Raw genomic sequence first — 15,202 nt, forward strand, 5'->3', positions numbered from 1 at the left:
AAACTCAAAAATATGGAATTAAGCTAATTAATGAATGACGTCCTAATCTCACTTAAAAAAAGCATATTTATACTAAGCAAGAACTTTGTAGACCCATGAAAACCCAGGAAGGAGATTTTAAATAAAGATTTTGGCCGAATTAGGGGGAAAAAGAGGGGAAAACTATTTTACGTTGGGCCTGTTCACTTCAACTTAATTTCAGTTCAGTTCAGCTCCAATCAGTTCAGTTCAATTCAATTTCTAATTTCCTTCTCTCATAAAATATTCATTTCAGCTCAGTTTAGTTCAGTTCAGTTCAGCTCCAATCAGTTCAGTTCATTTCAATTTAGTAAATGTAAATAGGCCCGTAGTCACGTACAATTCACGTGACTTCTTTTGGCCGGAAAAAAAAAACAATAGCCGGAATTCAATTAAAGGACTCTTGCCACAACCTAAATGTGATAAAGAGACCTTTGGTGCCACCTTTTTTTTTTTTTAAAAAAAATGACCTTTACCACAAAGCAGCCCATTTAAAAGGACATTTTTGGCAAATTTTCCTATTAGATTATATATGTGATTTTATTAGGTCTTATAAAATCGAATTTGATCTAATATGATTTAATTTATTAGATAAAAGTAAAATTCAACCTTTAAAAATGATAAATCAATTACAATGTAATCATCCAATTAGTTAATTAGCTAAGAAAATCTTACGGAGACTTTCAAGCTTAAGTACTTTTTAAGGGGGCTAAAATTTTGGTAATATGATTTTATTGAGGTAATATCATTCTAATTATTGGTCAAAATAGTTACAAGATTAATGATGATTCACTCTAATTAACTAGCTAAAGCTGCTAAACTGTTGGACACTCTTTTATGCATGAGCTTGGTTTATTGTTACATTAGATATTACATTCACTCTTACCAATTGTCGAAACACTAACCACTTCAATAATATTCATATTCATTAACAATATACAGCATATTAATCATATGTTAGTAGTATATACAAACACAGTAGCTTAATAGCTTCCAATAAACTAGAAAACAAGTCAGTGAGGTTGTTCCAAGCTCAACTACTAGAAGAAATTTATTGAAACACATTGATGAACATGGGAGAAAAGGTAACACTTAGGGCTTGTTTGGTTCACCTTATTTTCGCTTGTCTGAACTAATCTGATCTGGTCTGGTCTGATCTGAATGTTAGATTTGACCAAACTTTGACTTTAAATATACGATAATCTATACGGAAAAAATATATCAAGTGGGTCTTGTTAGATTCGTAATAATGTGTATTTTATTAATATTATTATGAAAATAGGAAAAATATGAGAGATGGAGAGAGAATTAATCTGTCTATCTTCATTCCATAAGATGATATATACATATATACATACAATATAATTAGGGTTTGGTTGGATAAGAATATAAACCCTACATCTAGAATATTCCGGAATGATACAAGGAGGATAATGGATATCCACAAATATTTCATAACACTCCCTCTTGGATGTCCATTATCGAAAATTGTGCCTTATTAAAACCTTATTAGGAAAAACCCTATGGAATAAAAATCTAATGAAGGAAAAAAAGTACAACATTCTTCGTAATACGCTCGAAATGCTGCCTCGTTAAAAACCTTACCGGGAAAAACCAATGTGGGACAAAACCATGGTTAAGGGAAAAAGAGTGCAGCGCGTAATTTCTCCCCCTAATCAATACATAACTTGAGATCTTCCAATGCAGTGAATCCAATATAGTTGAGTGTTTTCTCACGCAGAATAATATCATTTCTTGAATTTCGATCCTCCCAAATCTTCAAATCTTCACGCGAACAAGTGAGTCTTCATATCACCATACCTATAATAATAATACATGTGTTTGCATGTCTACATTTCATTCAAAATCTCTGTTTACAATTGTCTTAACCATTGTACTTATACCTTCTTCTGGATGCTGTGAATAATAGAAATTGATGATCATTATTTGATCAAGCATTCCTTAATAATTATATGGTAACACATGATATTATTAATGTTGTTTTCCAATCTTGTATGTAATAATAATAATATACATTGATCATGGTTCTTCTGGACCATAAGAAAACAGTCTCACGCATAAATATCCCGTTGATATTCTTTAGAAGTTTCATAAATGACACGATAAATTCTCATGCAAGTACAAATAGTAATTCTCGATCTCACTAATTCTCATATGCTCAAACTTCAGGTTGAGATGTCAATAATATAGTCACATATACCAAAAGTTTGATATTATTACAATATTCAAAATATAAAATTTGTAGTGCTGGATATATAAATACGTCGTACATAAGTTCTTCAGGAATTCTACTTACATGATTCATAACATGCTATAAAATCGACGTCCTTAATAATTTCATCAAACTATAAGCCCATTGGAATATAAATATTTCTTTGTAATTTTCCATCAAAGTTACAAATAAGTCTTACTTTATTTACTTTATTTTAAACAAACATTCACATATACCACAATTATGGTATAGAAGCTAATGCAACAATATGAGATATAGAAACCGAAAAATACATAGAGTAATGCATCTAACAACTTTCGATATATGCAATGAATAATACATTAACCTAGACTCACATATGCATATGAACATATACATAAGACTCAAAATAATGCAAGACACTGTACAATGTGGATTTACAAATCCATATTTCATTGGACTTCTGGTCCGTGATAAACTTATCATGATTGTCATTATGTCGACATCAAAATGGACATATATTTCAGATCCCTTATTCACGAGTCCATTCTATCACGCATATGCATTATTTATCGGTTCCATCATATACCGGTATCATCAAGGTACAATTTTATTTGCATGCTATTTTGACAATGATATCTGAATACATTTTTCATTGGTACCATCATAATTTTTCTTACATCATAAGCCATCTGTTATAATAATTCAGATATTTATACCACTTTTAGGGTATTTCATACACTATGGTGTTTATATACTATTACACTATTAGTGTTAATTGCACTATCTTGCCAAATATCATATCTATTAGACATATCTTTATTTTGGAACCGATCATACAACCTACACTTCAGGTGTAATGATTCAAGTATAATTGACAAGATTTTATCTCAATGTATACACATAATTAATATGACCAAAATGTATTTTCAATGCTATGCAACATGAGTCATAACAGAATACAAATCAAATCATAAATGTGCAACATATCTTGATAATATATATACAAAGTTGGCATATAACTTTTCAAACTACCATTTATAGGGGTCATAATTATTATTTATTTATTTAATTTTTCCAACTTTTGCCAATTCGTTCTTCTCTCCCTAAGTTGGTAAAATATCTCATTTATAGGGGTGTATATACCAACTTAGTAGACAAATTCACTTCATTAGAAGGATCACAATCAAAATTTATTTTTCAGAAGATTTGTATTAAACAAGTTTCATCTCTTCTGGAGAACAACTTCAATGAAGAATCATTTCTTCATTAACTTTACATTGCATGTGTATTTATTATTACCTTTTTCATAATATCTTCTAGAAAACAATATCAATGGGGAGACATGTGTTGTGCAGTTGTATGTTTTTCCCTTCTTTTCCAATTTCTTATGTGCTGACATATAATATCCCCGATCAAAAGAATTGTTATACAAGCATAAATCACTTGCTTGTAATTCTACTAGGTGGTGATCTTTTGGATCTTTAAAGACTTAAATAGTGTGTTTTGTAAGCTTCTAGTCACCCATTACTCTTTTATGTTAGAAATCAAAACCTACTAACTCTTGAAATGTTCATCAATACAAATTATTATAGATCAATCTCAATGTTCTGTCTTACCATTCAATTCAATTCATATACCTAACATTGAGAGAGTGTCAACACATTATCAAATGAAACTTCAGGTTTCTATAACGGGAATTTATTAAACCCCGGATAGCCTCATTTTTTAATTATCACATCCAATCACTTTTCCTTTAGTAAGTATATAAATTATGGTCAATTTTATAATATTTGGTGATCACCTTATTATAGATACTTTATGCATGGTCATGAGTATGATGTGATATAAGTACACCAATGTGTTTCTTTCTACAACTGGCAAGACAATTAACTAATACTCATACTCCGCTGAGCATTGATTGTAATATTGATACATGCTAATCTTGTTGGACAACATTTTATACTCTTCTAGAGTACTTTATATAATCATAACGCATTTTAATGTACTAGAAATGATCTCTTTAGGAGATCCATCAAAATGTGTCGTTTTCTCAAATTTGTCATTGTCAATTATTACTCTTTTCCTCTTCCAAGGATTCTTATCGTTGTAATCCTTTGGATTACCACACTTCAGGTGTGCTAGTTTCAATAGCCACTGATCTTGTCCTTCTAGGACATCAACTTATATATATATATATATATATATATATATATATATATATATATATATATATATATATATATATATATAGCTAGTATATGGGTAATGACATTTATTCATATCCATCTTCAGGATGGTATCTGTAGACACCCAAATGTGTCTCCTCAAAAACCAAACCCAGTGATGAATACCTTTTGCGTCGAATGATTATCGAACGAGGTGAAAGTGTGAAAGGTCAAGTGTTGCGGTAGGTTTTTATTGAATTCTTTCTTTCTGTTTTCGAAAACAACTCTATTTTATGAAAACAGCCAATCCAGTTTAGTTTGGTCCACGACAAGGGTCCAATAATAGTGTAGTTGGATGGGTCTTGAAAAGAGCTTTCCAACGATATATTATAAGCCCAATTCCGATGAATAATTAGGAAGTTATGGCCAAAATACTAAACTGGGCTCGGTTTGATCTTTACATGCGGCCCAATGATCTAGGGGAGGGCCCAATATTAATTATTATTCCTAAAGTTATTAGAATTGATTATAGTCTTCTAGAATTCTCTAGAAGGTTCTCTTTAATCCTAATAGAATTAGAATTAATAATTATATTTTGATAAAGTTTTATTTGGAATAAAATATTATTTTATGAAAAATACGATTTCGATTTTCATACGGATTTTACAAATCGATTTTGATGTGGACTCCGTGTTTGAAAGCGCGTAGAAATCCAGGCTGTCACCAGATGACAGGCCTGTCGCCACGCGACAGACCCTGTCGCCTGGCGACAAGGTCGGTTTTGCAGCGACAGCGTGGAGTTTTATTCCTTATCAAATTCTACTTATTTCCGGACTGTTTTCTTATAAATAGGGTCCTGAACCTCCGTTTTTATTCATCTACAATCAATTATCATCAACAATCAATCATCAATCATCATCTCTCTCTAAAGCTAGAAGCTTTCCTTCTCTCTATTCTTTTTCTAAACCTTCCCTCAAACACAATTCCTCATACATTAGCACTAGACACACCTAGCCAAGTTCGAAGTTGTCTTCGCCCTAGACGTGAAAGGTTTATAATTTCTGAGGGTTTGGTCCCTAATATCTATTTTAATTATTTAATTTAATTGTTTTGATTTTATATTTTCCTTGAAGTTACTAACGCGTGTATTTTGTTATTAGAAAGAGATACGAGGCATCAAAGTATGTAATCTTATTGCTTTATTCTTGTAGAAAGCATGTTTGTTATTTATTAATTCCTAGTATCATGTTAGGATGTCTTTATTGCTTTCTAGTATCATGTTTAGGGTGCTTCCTATGCTTTCTAATATCATATCAATATCATGTTAGGGCTAAAGCTTTGATTTTTTTTTTTTGTTTAGTGACATGCTAGGGTTTATTATTAATCTTGTTAGTATCATGCCTAGGATCTTGCTATTAATATTATGCTTTAACATGATTATGATAATTATGATTATTATGATTGTTATTATGATTATGATTATAATTATGATTGTTATTATGTTGCTTGATGATTATTATTGTTATTGCTTATCACGCCTTTTATGCATGCCTAAAGGGAATTTGTACTTGTAATCACGCTTAATAAGATAATTAATAATCTTGTTTAGGGCTAATATGATTATAATTCAAGTGATCACCAACAATAGTTTTATTTGTGCATTAATAATCAACCAACATAGATAAACAGGTTTAGGGTTAACCTATTGTTTGCATGTTAGTCAGAAAGCGCACATGAATACGAGAAGAATGAAGTAGAGGCCTATTTAGGGCAGGTTCAATCTCTTTTAGGTTGGATTTGTACCTTCATCCCCGAACCCTATTTGGTTCAAGACCTTTTGGAGTTGACGATCTCCTGTATCGTTAAGGGGTGTAATCTTCACCTTGTGAATGGTTTACAAGTTCCTAAAACTTGTTGGCGACTCTTTTGCTCTAGCTTCCTTCCCTTTGGACGCCACCATGCTTAAGTGTATGATCACAGTGGGGTTCAAGCTTGGGGTTAATGGCTTGAAATATTCCCTACAGTATCATTCTAAATATTTGATTATCATGTGGCCACCTCTATTAAGAAATAAATCATTGATATTTAGGCTAGTGTATGTACCAAACTGACCATCAACATATTTAATTATTCATGTGCAAGGATTACATAAAAACAATGGAATAAACACTATCTCCCCCTAATCCTTGCATATGGGGGTATAAAAATAATCCAACAATCTTATATCTCTTGGTCCTTTTAAGCCGTGAATTCTTTTAGCAATGCATGTTTCAAACAAAGCAAAATTATTACTCTTGCTCGGCCAATTATACGAATCTTTAAATTGAAAATTCTCAAAATTAAATTATGGGCATAATGAATACATTTTTCAACTAAGAAACTCATAATGTCATGCTTAATTTCTTTAATTTATGTTAACACTATTTCTTGCTCAAATAGATATTCTTAAAAACTTTTTATATAATCAAGAAATTATCATGCAAACATACTTGTTATCCTATTAATCCCACAAATTGCTATTCACTTCTGGGGGTAAGTAAATAAAGTAATATATGAAGTATCAATTCTCACCTTGAGCTCGGTATGCAGATAGAATATTATACAATATCTTTTGTATATTCTCTTATGACATTGTGCTTATAAAATCACTTTAGTCCTGTGACTGGTGAAAATATTCAGGAAACGTATACGGTATATCTGACCCTTCAATTCATTAATTTAAGGAACTTCAAGTCGCTACATATGAATACTTCACTTTCAATTTATTCATCATTCCTATAATTCAACATCATGTATATAGCTATATAATCAAATTCAATCACACATCAAACAATACTTATACTATCGTGTATGTATCATAATAGTACCCTCTTATAAGGTTACTAAGTTAATGTCAATTTTAATGCATGTACATGAGATATTTTAACATATATATTAAAAGAACAAAATTTGGAACTTCAAGTCTTAAATTGAAAAGGATTATGCAATTATAGAGTACTAGTTTTGTGCTCCGTGCGATGCTCGGGTTCTTTATTGAATTTTAAGATTAACTTTTAATCTATATATCAAATTTTAAAATATATCATTGATACAAAATTAGTTAAGAATTGGTAGTGCTTTTGTGACGATTTGCTATCTAGTAGACATGTAATGACTAATAATAATTCTGGTGAAAATGTTCGATTTAATACATTAAAAAAATAAAAAATTAGCAAAAAATAAATTAAATAAAATAAATGTTTAAATCAAGTTGGGTTGACTCAAACCCAAAGCTTTGGGCAAGGGTTGAACATTTCTTGACTCGTAACTTGAAGTGACCCAATCCGAGATGACTCGTGACCCGACTCTAATTGACAGGTCTACATAGTAATTAAATTCTATTAGATTGTGAAGTATGTTATTTTAACCGATTAGTATTATTATAAATGTATGTTTTACACTTTGAACCACAACCTTCGATCCAAAAAATATTATGATATAAAAAATAAATTTATATGATAATCTATTAATTTTTTTTTAATAAAACTATAATTCAATTGGTACATCTGAAGTATTGGTATTTTATCGAAAATAAAACTGTAAACTAACAATTTTATCCTAATATTCTATCCAAATAGAAGTCTAAACTAACTTTTTTTATCTTATTAAGTCTATTTAAATCTATCCAACGTGGCGCGACACTTGGAAAAAAGTTGGAACGCCAAGTGTCACTGCCTTGTGACCTGGCTAAAAGTTTAGCTTTATATATTAGTTATTATATGATTAGCTTGCAACTAATCATTGATTTTATAGTTTAAAAATACAATTGTACAGACATGCATCTGACTAGTATCAAGTTATCAACTATTAAGCAATTCCACGACAAAACAAATAAAGATAAATAAAAATTATAGATAATCATAATAAATATAGATATTTGGTTAATAGAGCTACGAATTGATAAAGTCAATCTTATCTTTACTAGTTTGTTAGAACTTGTAACATACTAATCAATAGGAAATCTCGGTATACAGATATCTGGATAAATAAAATATCTTAAAATTATGATTAAGATTAGATATTATGTGAGGCAATGACCAAATATAAATACTCTATATGCAATCAAAAGAATAAAATCAAACATCTCACAGTAATACTTTATAATAAGGTAGCAATGATAATCATAAATCATGCCTTAAAAATAAGGCAAGATAACATAATAATATTTTTTTTTTTTTGGTGAAATAGATAACATAATAATATAACTTGGCATATGTCATAATTATGTAACAAAAGCATATGTTAACTAGTATGGAAGTAATTATTCCTCATTTACATCTTCATTCACTCAAGGTATAATGCTATACAAAGAAAAACTCCTACGGAGAAATAGTTAGAAATAATACGAAGTAACAATTAGTCTCGCAATAGTAACTCATATATCCTCAATTATGATCTTCTAGTTATAAATCAACGAAAGTTGCCGTAGTTTAACAAGCCTTTTTGGTTTGATTCAATTACTCATTACCATACAACAACAACAAAAATTGAGAAGTTTTACTATCCATTAATTCAAAATAGGAATTTATGCTACAAAGGAATTTATCCTATGAAACAATTGCTAAAATATAAATTTATGCTATGAAGTCATGAAGAAACTACTATAGAAGAAATTATTGGAGTCAAGTAAAACACAAGCACAATAATACGCACAATGTTATGAGTTTATTGAATATCGATGTACCAGGCACAATAATTATACAAGGATTGGAAGAAAACAAAAGCCTTGCTCACCAAGGCTGTTCGTTTCCGAATAAAAGATATCCTACCAAAACGATAGTTCATCAAATATACGAGAATATATGAAAATATTATCTCTTTATAACATCAGTATATTCTATCCATCAATCAAATCAAACAAATATATTTTATACTTTGATATAATAAGTCAAGCCAAATAGAAAAATTTATATTTCCTCCGTTTTTTTAATATTGCACACCACTTGCCTTTTAAGGAAGTATCACAAATATTGCACTATTTCTATTAGGAAAAAAAATACTTGTTTTCACACTACAAATACCAAATATACCCTTAATTTTCAACACATGATTTTTTAGTTTATGTATACCATCACATGAGCAATCTTATATTTTTACCTTTCTCTCTCATCCTTTTTCCACTACCAAAAATCTTGTGCCAACCTCCTATGGTGCAATAAAAAAAGAACAGAGGAAGTACAATCTTAGCACACAATGATATATTATAGCTCTTAGACTTATTAGGAGTAAAATTCCCATAGATATTACTAGTGTGACCTCACAGCTAAGAACTAACAAAATAAGTGTATCAAATACATATGCAATCTGATGAGTAAATCACTAATCATCCTATTAGCTTAGGCTTACATCATGGTTTCATTATATTAATAATGTATCTCATAAATCATACATAATAATCATTTGATCAAAGACAATGAATTCAATAATATATGCCGCGTCGCAATACAGAATCAGATCAATACTTCCCCATATAGGACAATTATGCAAATCATTAGCCATGTAAGCATATGAATTTAATCAAAGCAATTCAAACAAATTAATAATATTAACTATACAAATTAGTACTGACACAACACACAATAATAGCTGAATAATGGGGATCTTAGCTTGACGAAACATCGAGATAGAACACTCCATAAAGTCTATTAGAATTATAAAGAACTTCATGACCTTTCTTGAATTGCTTCAAACATTTACTACGAAACTTGCAAATAATTCATGATTCAACTTTATAGCATCTAATGGATTATTGTTGATGCACTAATGCCTCGATGCTTAAAACGTTCATCAATAATCGAATATTAATATTCTATTTTCTTTAATTTGTTTAATTAATTATACTATTTCATGCAAATAATTTGCTCAATATAGATTAACCAGTAGCTTAATGAAAGCATAAATTCATCCAATTCGACACAAACATAGCTAATTTAATTATTGGAAAAAATTTAAAATCAAACAGAAAGTTACATTCGGAATTTATTCAAGAACAATAAAATAAATGAACCTAACATGTAATCATATCGGAAATTACGCTTTAATGATAGATCTTTGTACTATGTAATTGTACAATTTTAGCAAAACAAACGTAACGTGCTATTGATTTCTTTTGTTTGTTTTCATAGTCGGCTTGCTCAATTGGTAAGAATATAAACCCTACATCTAGAATATTTCGGAATGATACAAGGTGGATAATGGATATCCACAAATATTTCATAACAAATATGTGATTTTTATAAATTTTTTCCATTACAAAATTAAAGATATTTAGCGATAGAAAAACTGCACATAAAACGATAATGATTTGAACTTATTTTTTCTGATGTGAACTTATTTTTTCTGATTTGAACTTATTTTTTCTGATCTGATCTGAACTTATTTTTTTCTGAAACAAGTAAAAATAAGGTGATGAACTAAACAAGGCCTTAATCACTCTTTTGTTTCCTTTCTTCTAATCATTTTTTATAAGCCAAACAAGTTATAAACTGCCCTTATATGCATGAAGCCTCGACCTTTGGCTGCATGAGGTACCACTATACCAATTATTTCCTCAAGGAATGCAATATTGTTATTACATTTTGCAATTAAGAAAGACACTGCAATTACAATTCCTCGTTTGGTTCATTTTCAGGGTGTAAATATAATAAGAAAAACCTATTCTATCAAAATTTGGCATAAACCAAAAATTAAACCAACAAAAAAATAATTAATCAAACCAAACCGGTTCACATGGTGACATTGAAGAAGAAAAAAAAAAAATTCCTTCCAAGTCAATATTTTGTTAATAGTATAACTAATTTTGAAATTAAAATTTATAAATAGCCATTTTGATGAATACTTAACTTTTTATGACCTATCATTTCGATTTAAGGAAGAGTATTCAATGGCTACATAAAAGAGGAGATCTTATCAATTCATCTGTTTGACCATGATTTTGTTTCCAAAGCAAAATTAATCAAATAAAAACTGCCTTTAGCATTAAAAAGAACAAAAATAAAACTAATTCTCAATTGATATATACTCCGTAACCGCTTCTCCATTGATGAATAGACTTGCCAATACTTACAACCTTAAAAATTTCATAGGTGGTTTTGATAGGAAATTGAGAATTAATTTACACAAATATAACGTTAGGATCAGAGTTCGATGGATCAAATTAATTATATATTCAAATAGCATCAAAAATATACATGGTAGCATTACATTACAAAAAAAAAAATAAAAAAAAATAAAAAATAGAAAAATAAAATAAAAAGGTGCAGAGGAGACGATTGACGGGATTTTGGCAACAAGTTCTAAATTTGGAGTATATTTACGAAGATTAGAGAGTCTAGAGAGGAAGGGAATCAATATTGCAATTGTTAGGTTTAGAGATAGAGAAATCCACAGTTTTACTACGGAGTACTTTTTTTTAAAAATAAAAAAATTTTATTCTAACTCAGCTTAAATCAAAGACATAAAATTTATAGTGACACATATACGGTCTAGATTTAATCATTGCAAAATTGTCCTACAATTCAATACATAACATGTATTTATTGCCAAATTAAGTGATAATCGTCCTAATTCTAGCAATAATAATAAGTCTACGTACAACATTAATCAGGTACATATTTAGATATCGATTATATCTTCTTCACTGTCGTCATGGTAGAAATAGTTGAGAAACGCATCACATTGCAAGCACTCAACATGCGGACACTGAAAGATAAAAACATCCGGAGGATGAGTTTCGCCTATAAAAAAATACACAAAAATATTAGAAAAAGGTTTGAAAGATCCACCGTAATAGTTAAAAGAACGAAACTATTTGAATAACATACCAAAATTATAGGGCGCTGGAGTTAGTTTACGAAAGTGTAAAACTTCATTTGGTGCATATTTTATATCACCAAAAAAGAATTCTGGAGAGGAATTAGTTCCCTTGGGCCGAGCAAAAAAGTTGATATGAGTACCCCAACCAACTGATCTGTTAATAACGGTTTGTCCAACAAGATGGACTAACTCATAATCAACGCCCTAATATTATTTGGAGCAAAAGAAAAAGAAATCCAATTACAACAGATTAGTTAGTTATAAATCAATACTGTACACTATAAAATAGAGGAATAAATAAGAGAGTAAAATACTTCAATAAAATGGTTTCAGAAAAAAAAAAAAAAAATTCTTCAATAAAATAAATGAGACTATACCTTCTTTTCTTTGTAATATGCCAAACATAAGTTAACAAAGTTATTGTCATCCGTTGGTGTTCCTGTAGTACTGGTTTGGGAAAGAAAAAAAAAGATTTAATGAAATCAATAATGAATTAAATAAAAAGCAAGGAATTTAATAAAATCATATGTTGGAAAATGGAACCATCTTACCTGAACATGTTACATGCATCTTCAATGCTAAGGCTAGCTAAATGTACTGTACTACTGTGCGGTTAAATTAGTTAAAATTTAATGGTTACTTTATACTTCATATACAATAACACAACTACAAAAGTACACAACACATTGTTACTATGTTTATCTGTTAACTAAATGTGCTATTATTAGCTTAAATTTAGTTTGAATTTTAAGTTAATAGGTACATTGATTATTTATTTTTTTATTTTTATTTTTATTTTTTTTAGTGTAGTTTGAAATTCTAGACACCCTCCCATTTTCTAATGCGGTACATAAGAGTATTTTTTAAGAGTATTAATTTCTACTCTCATGAAAATGTTTTGATCACTAAAAACTATCATTATAATCGGACTATTTGCCAAGTAAACAATAAATTTATGCAAGTAATAGTAACATAACAAGTAATAAAATTATAAGAGATTAAATTGATAGAAGAAAAAACTCACACTTTGGTTTCCTAAGAACGATGTGGCTTCAACAAAGGGGCATTAGAAGCGCCTTTGCGTGTCCATCTGAAAGTACCAAAGACTCCAAAATTAACAACCAATAAAAATATATGTGAATATATTAGGTAAAAATATTTTAAAGATTATTTATGGTAAAGATATTATTTGATAAATAAAACTTTAGATTTTAATACATCTTTAAAATATAGAGCCAAGATTAAAACTAATTACAATACTTTCTGAAAAAAAACTAATTACAATAGCTACAATTGTACTGTACACTACGGATTATTAAGGAAGGCATACTATTAACTCTTTCCCGTTAACTCCTTAAGTTTGTCAAGGTTTTATTCTTGATTTATCAAACAAAACACGTAATTAGTGTATAAGGTTAAAAGGTTAAAGTAAAAGCTACCGACTGGTTATAAAAAAAAAAAAAAAAAAAACTACTGACTGACTCAATTTTAATGATATATATTCCCTCAATTGTTCTTGCTAGTGGTGGTGATCTTCAGGAATACAGTATAAATTTTCCCTTGGACACCAAACATTCCCTCAATTATAATTTCACCAAATCAATATATTGAATTATGGTTGATACAATTATAATCAGAAAAAGAATGCGGCATATTTGATTTGTTTAGGATCCAAAAATTGAAGGACTCACCTTGCAGAAGATGGAGAAGAACAAGAACGGGGTTGGACAGGAAGTTGATACCCTGGAAGATCAATTTCATCCCTATATTAAAATAACAACAAAAAAAAATTAGCAATATTAATTCAACAAATAAACATTAAAAAAGAAAAAAAAAGATCGGACAAGAAAGGTTAACCATAGATCCATGTCACTGTCACTGTCATTGTTCGTCTTCACACTCTTTGCCTTGGCCTTTATCTTCTTCTGCTTTGTTCCCCTGCCCCCCTCACTCTCCATGAAGAAGTATTTTTTTTCACAAGGTTTGTTTTTTGTTTTTGGTGGTAATAGTCACATGATAACATAATCTAATCCTATCTATACTACTATATAAAGAGAAAGGGTCTTTTGGGTGATAAATTTGTCTTTTCTCTTTTTTTGACAAGAAATTTGTCTTTTCTCAAAATGCCATTCTCAATTTACAAAAATTACTTATTCATTAATTAAATTTTTATTTTTTTGTTTAAAAAATGAAAAAAATTCATTCATAACTGCTCCAAAAAAAAAAAATCTATTCTTTCAAATAAAAAAAAAAACAAAACTAAAAACTAACTACCCACAAACCACAATTATTATCACTAAAAACAAACAAAAATTATCTACTTTTCATAAAAATAAAATAAAATAAAATAAAATAAAATGTAACAAACCACAAACCACATTTACTTTTTATTTTTATTAAAAAAAAAACCACGTTAAACTTTGTTGAAAGATAACTATATCATGATTTTATTAAAAAAAAAGGAAAATTAATACCAATATAGTTCCCTAAAAAAAATCTACGTTACAAAGAAAAAAAAACCTTAAAATTTATTAAAAAAAATAAAAGGAAAAATTATACATCTATCTAATTTATATACGTACTATTACTGTAGATGTTTACTCTACAGTTTTCAATCTTTTATATAAAAATTTAACGATCAACAATATTTTTTAAATTAATTGAGGTACACGAAGTGGAGTAGATATCCTATTGACAATTTTTTTTCGTTCTTAAATTTAAAGTTTATGTAAGTATTGATTTTCGAAAAAATGCACAATAACAATATTATGAGTAAAATAATAAATTTCCTATAGTGTACACGCGTAGCGTATGTCTCGTAGCTTGTATTTTTAAAGTGAAAGGGGGGTTTTCGGTGATAAATTTCACTTTTCCAAATTACCCCTTATAGCCTTTTCTTTTTTTAGAAAAAAAAAATATAAAAGAACTACCATCCTCTAAAAAAAAAAAA

General features: G+C 29.1%; 1 long non-coding RNA gene across 1 annotated transcript; it reads right to left on the reverse strand.

The window, feature by feature from the left end:
* Positions 1-11,293: 11,293 nt before the first annotated feature.
* Positions 11,294-14,676, reverse strand: LOC145572415 (uncharacterized). Its single transcript, XR_014096833.1, has 6 exons — positions 14,110-14,676; positions 13,944-14,015; positions 13,277-13,342; positions 12,630-12,699; positions 12,261-12,456; positions 11,294-12,173 (listed from the first exon to the last, which is right to left on the reverse strand). It is a non-coding gene; the product is annotated as an uncharacterized LOC145572415 (long non-coding RNA).
* Between the last annotated feature and the right edge of the window lie 526 nt (positions 14,677-15,202).

Source organism: Chenopodium album, chromosome 12 (assembly GCF_948465745.1).
Source record: "Chenopodium album chromosome 12, dcCheAlbu1.1, whole genome shotgun sequence".
NCBI lineage: Eukaryota > Viridiplantae > Streptophyta > Magnoliopsida > Caryophyllales > Amaranthaceae > Chenopodium > Chenopodium album.